Consider the following 8,107-nt stretch of genomic DNA (forward strand, 5'->3'; position numbering starts at 1 on the left):
AAAAAAAAAAAACCCTCTGTATATTATTGTTATTCATCTTCTCTCTGAGGTTTTTCTATAGGTAACTGATAGTCAAAAACTGTTCTAAATGCCTCTCATATCTGGGTAACCAATGATTTCCTCATATTTGAGGAAATACACTGACTTCATTCAATGTTTTATTTGATAATGACTTGTATATCTTTTTATCTATGTCCATAATTTATAAGTCTGGCCTTTCATGGTAGACATATAATTCCTTCGCTTCCTATTCATACTTTCTAATTTTATTTTTTTTTGTTTTAAACTGTTATGATTCAACTACTGATATATCATTTTCATTTAATTTAATAAAATACTTTGAGTATCTTATTAGACTTATCAAGCTTCTCATTCTAAACTCCCAACAGAGAGAGAAAGATTCACACATAAAATACATATATACATATATTCTCATACATACACATTATTTATTTTTTTCTAAATATCCATCTGTACTCTGTTTTGTTTTTTTATTTGATTCAATACTTTGTATCTTTTAATTCAGTCAGTAGTTTATTTTATTCAAGGTGCTAATTTGACTGAATATCTTCAAATTTTTTTGAAATTTTATCTTTACCTTTATCAATTTATATATTTTAGTAAACATTATATAGTAATTGTGCTTTTAAACAGTGTGTGTGTGTGTGTGATGTATTTGTATGTTGTTTCTTCCAAGCACCATTCAGATATTGACTAGGCCATTATTATGACTTTTTCCCCTAAATAACACACAATTGTGTTGTTGTTATTAAAGCATTTACAATACACAAACTGGAATTTGTATGGTAGCTCATTTTGCTTACCAAATTTCCTATTTGGAAAATCCCATCCTTGTCTTCTTCATATCCAATATTGACCTCTTTATCCCTGCCTTAGGGGGAGGCATCCTGTACATGAATAAAATAAATTGCTTTAATTAATTTGGCCACAATGACTTGTGTCAGTATAGTCTTTCTCCTCCTATCTTTGGGATTAACAAAACCTTTGTAATATTCCCTTATTTGCAGTTTGTGTTATCTTTGACTTGCTTATCAAGTATGTGTGTGGTTCATGGAGCAGGCTATGGTAACACATCCTTTTAATCCTAGCTCTAGGGAGGTAGGAGGAACCTTGAGTTCAAGACCAACCTCATCTAGACAGTGAGTTTCAGAATAACCAGGCTACACAAAGAAACCCTGCTCGGAGAAAAATAAAGGAAAAACATTTCGATATCTTACAATTTCAAAGGGTTACAGTCCATGACGTTGGAGCAAAGGTATGAAAGCAGGACCCCTTGAGAGCTTACATTTGACCTGCAAGTAAGAAGGAAAGAGAGACATTGAGATTAATAATATTAACATTAAAATAGATTCACTGCTCTCCCCTCTCCCGCCTCTCTCTGATTTCTTCCCATTTACTCTCTTCTTCCCTTCACATCTCCTCTTATCTTCTCTCTTAATGATCTAGTACTGAAATTATAGTGTCTGCTTTCTGTGGGTCCTTTCATGCCTTAAGCTGTATTTCTCATCCTCTGCAGTTCTCTAGTTGCTCCTTTTAGATCTGAGCATTCCTCAAAATGGATTGAAAACTCCGGAAAAGATTTCTTCTGTATATAATTCTGGTGATTCTTGCAACTGCTGTTCAGGTTTCATCCATCCACTACCTTCTGCCCCTAATATTTTCCCCATCTTTCTTCATTCCTATCTCTTTTCCTTTATTCTTTCCTCCCTTCTTTCTTCCTTTCTTATATCCTTCCTTCCTTTCTTTCTTCTTTGATGATCTATTGGAAACCTCTTGCCATAACCATCTCTGTGCTCAGTTTGTAGGCATTTGCTGCCATGCCAATCTGAGAAATTCATTCTTTACCAAAAAAAAAAAAAATGAAATTCTCATCTCTATGGCAGGTCACTTGTCTAAAATTCCCATCGCCATAAAATCAACTCACCAAAAATGAATAAGTTAGGTCATGAACAATGATGGCATAAGACAAAAATATATATAATTTGTAGAATTCCAGTACCAGATTATGTTGTTCATACCTGATGAAGTTTAAGTTCCTATATCTGAATCAAATATTCCTCTCGTATGTGCAGTAAGCAACTTACCAGCTATAAGTAAGCTTTGAAAACATCAACCTGAATTTCATAGGATTAAATACATATGCTCATTTAGAAATGCTATTGTTAAGAATTCCAAAATTCTAAAGTAGTTTGTAAATAACAAAGTAATAACACACAACAGTAGGTAAGCTTTTTTTAGCTTACAAGGATAAAACATTATACAAGGTTTTCTAAAACTTTTATTACTTTTAAACCTAATTTTATTAATCAAATAAATTTTATTAATTAAATAGTTTCTATAGAGCTGATACAGAATATGACTAGCCTAACATAGGAATTGTACGTGAGCATTATTACAATAGGGAAGGAAAGCATGTGGGAAATCAATAAAAGGTTAGGAAACACTTGTGTGCTGAAACAGTGTGTTCAGCATGACTGTTAATTGATCTAGCCTTTCAGTCTTTTATGTTTAAAATGAAAACAGTTCATATACATTCAACCAAGACTGCTGCGGAGTCACAAGCTACCACTTTAGGCCAGGTTTGCGAGTGCCAGGTAAACCAACTAAAGAACATAGTTCTCTTTGGAAAAATGAAAATAATCGCATTAGAAAGTCTTTGTATTTCAAACATCATGGAGCTAATTAGAAACATTAATATAACTAGTCTGTCAGAAATCAACTCAATGCGAACTGGCTACTCTGGGAGTCAGAGAGGAAGATCATGTAGTATCAATACTTGGGGGGTACTCAGGCTCCAGAGAACAAAATATATAAATTGTACTAGACCAGCACATTACTCTGATATTAATGAGGTATATTTAACAAAATCTTGCTTCTTGATTACTTTTAAAATGACAACATAAATATGTCACTATTTGATCTCCCTATATAATGGTATGCAATCAATAACATGTCAGTATACCGTCATACACATATTACATTACATATTTAAGAATATACACTTGCACAAATATATTTCAATTCATGTTTTATGCATATGTCTCTATATTTGAGTATATGCATTTCCTAAGATTAAAATCAAAATCATAAGCAAAAACTGAGACAGTGCTTAAAATATATTTGAAATAAATCCAAAGCATTAATTACAAATATTAATAATAGCAATAGCAATAGTGTACCTTAAGCCCTTTCCTTCCAAAAAATATAAAAGACATATTAAAATCAATATAAAAAGCATATATAAAGGTCAACTGTTTACATTTTTGATGTTACTTACAGAATCACTACAGAACAGACATTATCAGTCATATCTAACCTAAGGATTAACAGTCTAATTTAATAAGCTTTTATAGAGGTGTGATGTTTTAACATGTTAGATGAATATTACATCTTATTAATCTTGTAACTTAACTTATATATAACAGAATGAAATGGAAACAAAATACTTCTGATATCTGCTATTTCTTACTGGTGATGTATTTCAAGATTATTTAAATATCTCAATTCATGTGATATTTCTATATGTATGCATAGTTATGAATATTTCATAATTTATGCCAAGACACCAATATCTTATTTAATATCCATTTTTCGTAATTAGCATTTTTATAATTAGGCACTCAGTTTTGCTTGAATATTGATTTCCATTTGGGTTGATGCTTCACCCTTCCTTAAGTTCTTAGAGGTATTAGTACCCACCCCACTGGTAAGTAGGTAAGAGAACCAGTCATAAACTATGGGTCTTGCCATTATAGAATTCAAATGGCATTCTGCAATTGAACATGAGTGAAAATAATCACTGGTGTCCAACTCTTCATTTCTCTTTCTTATTTAAACTGTGTTTTACTTATATCTACATTTTTTGTATTTGTGTATAAGACTGAATTAAATAAAAAATCTATTATTTTTACTACTATAATAAATTTAGCTTGGAGGGCTCCAAAATTATCACACTGCAATTTTGAAAGAGGGAGGATTGGCTCTTGTGCTAATCTGTTTACTCACGTTTGCTAAATATATGGGAGAATAAACAGAGCTCAGATACAGGCTTTGACCATCTGTAGAAGGCAGTCTAGTTGAAGTTAGGGTTATGTGTGAGAAATTTTAGCAGAGGAGGTTGAGACTCAAGATGAAGGAAGAAATGAAAGAAGAAAGATAGGTCTGGGTAAAATAAACAGGCAGGAAAAGATTAGCAGTATTAAAATGGTAATTTTGATAGTTCTGAAGCACAATGGGCATTTTTAAGGCCTTTGTGTTTATTCCTATCTCTATCAGACACTTCTCCCAGTGTGAGAAAATTTCATGAAACAGATGTCTCTTTCATTTAGACGAAATAATATTCTAAAATATGGTCTTCTGTTTATTAACTGTTAGTAAGAGATGAAACATATTTTTGATACACGTTGACATGTGATTTTGAAATATGGTATGATAACCTAGAATGTCAAACATCTTTTGAAATTTACATTTGATGAATTGTGGTTAGGGCATAACTCTATGCTGCAGTACTAAGCAAACAATTGCAAATATCCATCAGGGGGCTAGATATACCTTTCAATGTGACTCAGGAAATAAAGAATTTCTGTGGAAGTAGAAACACATATATCACAAAGATAATTTCATAGATCTCAAAAAAGTAAATAAATGAAACCTCTCTCTCTCTCTCTCTCTCTCTCTCTCTCTCTCTCTCTCTCTCCCTTTTTCATGTGTGTATTGAATAAGCACATTTTCAATAGAGTAGCAAAAAAGAGAAAAATACAAGATTTACATTTGTTCTTAATAATCCTAAAATTTAAATGGCAAGGTAAGTACAAAAACTTTCTTCTGTTTTTCTAATTAAGTTATATGTGCCTTCCTATCATACTTCCCCTTCCACATATGACTGAAAAATGAGAGAGTAATTAGAAAACAGTAGAAAATAGAAAAAGGTCCCTGGAGAAGAAATGATAATTGGATAATTTCATTTCCAATATATTTTCAAATTAATACACTATGGTTCTTCAGAGACAACTTACCATGTGACCTTTGGTCAAAAGATCTCAACTTCCAAGGAACCAATTCCTATTCCATCTTCATGAAACAGCAATGTGTGCAGACTGAGCAGCACACATTTACACATTGACATCACTGCTCAGATATGGAACTAGATATTATTTCACCACCCATTTAATTTATAATAGAGCTTAAACTGCTTAAGCAGAAATTCAGTATTTTAAATGAAAGACAGGTACAACTTTGTAGTTTATATTGATTGCAACTTGGCAACATATAAAAAAGTCACTTAGAAAACAAATCCTTGGGCATGATCATAAAAGAATTTTTAATTTGTGTATTAGGAAAGAGTCACTTTGTGCATGGGTAACACAAATCCACATGCTGGGATTATTCACAAAATAAAAGAGGAATATGAGCTCATCCTCATTATTCAGCAACTGCGAGTCAAAATGATCTTTTCCTTTCTTAATGTGAGCACAGTTCATCACGAAAAGTCCAGAAAACTGATGGAGGAAGTTTTCAATTCTTAATCAAGATAAGTGGTATCCAAAGACTATCATCACACACTGGTGGTGAGTGGAAAGTTTCAGAGATGAAAAGTGCACACATATCTGTTCTAGCCCAGAAAGCATAGAGAACATTAGTACACTGGCTGAAAATCCAGTAGTGATTCAGTAGTGACATCATAGGGTATATTTTATATATGTCTGCTGGGGAAGGATTTAGAAAGTGTTTGTCCAAGAAGAATACACACAGTAGGTTCTGGAAATTGTTGGCTCAGTCTTAGACAATAAGTTATCATGTAGCATTACATAAAAGAGAAAGAGATAAAAACAGAGAGAAATCAAGAGCAAGAGAGAGAGAACAAGATGGAAGAAGGGGTAGAAGGTGGCTGAGATGTAGACACAGAGAGGCACAGAAAATATTGCATATAATATATATTTGTATACATATATATTAGCTTATTTCCAATCCAATATGGCAATAAAATTCTGACTTTACGTAATACTAGTTTTTTCTCTCATTCAATTAAATTGATCTATATTCTCTAAATGGAATTATGAAGAAAGAACACTTATTTACTCATGTTATTTCCAAAACCACCATCAGGTGTAATGATGCTCACTGTTTTAGGATTATTTTCAGTAGCATTACCATTCAGTGGGATTATAATATACTTAAAGCAGAGTTTTTGGCTTTGTGGGACTCATTAGTTATTTCATTAGGTAGCAGTAATAACGAAAGAATAGTAACCTGCATCCATGATGAGAAAAGTGGAAATCACCTGCTTTTTACATTTTAATAGTCTAGGGTATTTGAAGACCGAGGGCACAAAATTAACAGTAAATCTTTTCACTTTCTAAATAAGTTTGCTAAGAAAATTTAAATCATATGAATGCTCATCATGTAATATCATGAAACAAACATGAAAGGAATGTATGCTAAAATTCTGTTTCCCAAAAAGTAACACATAGTAACACTATACTGTCCTATTATCCAAAATCTCATGCTCGAAAATCGTGTATTTTCTGTATTGACTATGGAATTCTACCACTTAAGTTTATTTTATTTTGGGTAGTTCCGGTACTCATATCTGTTTTAGGACTCCAGTAATTCATTCAAATTTGTTCTATTCTTTGCAAAACCCTCTGTAGCAAAGTCTCATAAGAGAATTCTACAAAGAGTCTTCTATAACTGTATTAAGTATAACTGTTGAGAGCTCCCTTAATTTAGAATTCGTAAACAATTAAATGAAATCCTTCAGGTAGATAATTGATTGGGACAATGTTCCATAAAGTATAATTCTTTACTTCTTTGGGAAGTAGATGTCACACTTCCCAAAGATATACTGCCCTTCTTATTCCTTATTGTTTTAATTCTATTGATCTTTCAAGTTTAAGGTTTCTTTTGAAGTATCTCAAAGTTTTATGAAACTACTTTGCAAGATCTGAGCTACGCAGAAATGTTTATTTGCATAACTATTATGTATTTCTCTATCTCTGTATGTGTGTCTGTGTGTTTTATAAGTGAAATATCTTACCACAATCGATACACGGTATAACTAATGTGAATATCCATCAACAGGTGAAGGAAGAAGAAATATGTGTTTATGTCTTTGATTCTCTGTTGGTGTTGTTTTGTTCCTATATCACTTCTGATAAACATCATAATTTTTTATTTCTGAGATTACAATGACAGTATCTCTCTTTTTACTTTTCTTTCACCAATCTCTCCCATATACCTATTCTAACTCTTTCAATTTTATGGCCTTTATTTTAATTAATTGTTGTGACATGCATATATATCTATATATACATGTGCATTCCTAAATATAAACAGCTTAGTCTATATAAAGATATTTCTATGCATGTTCTCAAGGCTGACCACTTGATACTTAATAAGCAATTATCATGCTTCTTCCCTGTGGAAGATTATTTCTCTCACTTTCAGAATTCCTTAGGTGTCATAGTAGTGTGTGTGTGTGTGTGTGTGTGTGTGTGTGTGTGTGTGTGTGTGTGTATGTATGTTTGTGCTGAATTATGGTCCATTGGTGTTTCCCATATTTCTTTTGGCATACTATTGTTGGTGTCTTTATACGGGTCATGTTTAGGCAGCCATGTCAGTGAGACTTTGTGGATTTAGCTTCTGATATTATTGGAAGACACAGTCTCACAGTTAATTCCTTGATCCTTCATGATCCATGACTTCAGCATTCTTGAGTAACTACTCAAGATCTGGACTAGGAATCCAGAATCAGACAAACATTCAACATTTTTATTATTTATTCATTTTGAAGGACATTTAGGTTGTTTCCACTCCATAGATATCATGAACAAAGTAATAATAGATACAGCTGAGCAAGTACTTGTGGAGGAAAATTACAAGTCATTAGGACATATGCCAAGGAGTGGTATTGCTGGTTTGTATATGGTAGAGTCATTTTTGGTTTTTGAGAATTCTACATACTGCCGGGCGGTGGTGGCTCACGCCTTTAATCCCAGCACTTGGGAAGCAGAGGCAGGCGGATCTCTGTGAGTTCGAGACCAGCCTGGTCTACAAGAGCTAGTTCCAGGACAGGCTCCAAAACCAC

Source organism: Microtus ochrogaster, chromosome 19, assembly GCF_000317375.1.
Source record: "Microtus ochrogaster isolate Prairie Vole_2 chromosome 19, MicOch1.0, whole genome shotgun sequence".
In the NCBI taxonomy this organism is placed as follows: Eukaryota; Metazoa; Chordata; class Mammalia; order Rodentia; family Cricetidae; genus Microtus; species Microtus ochrogaster.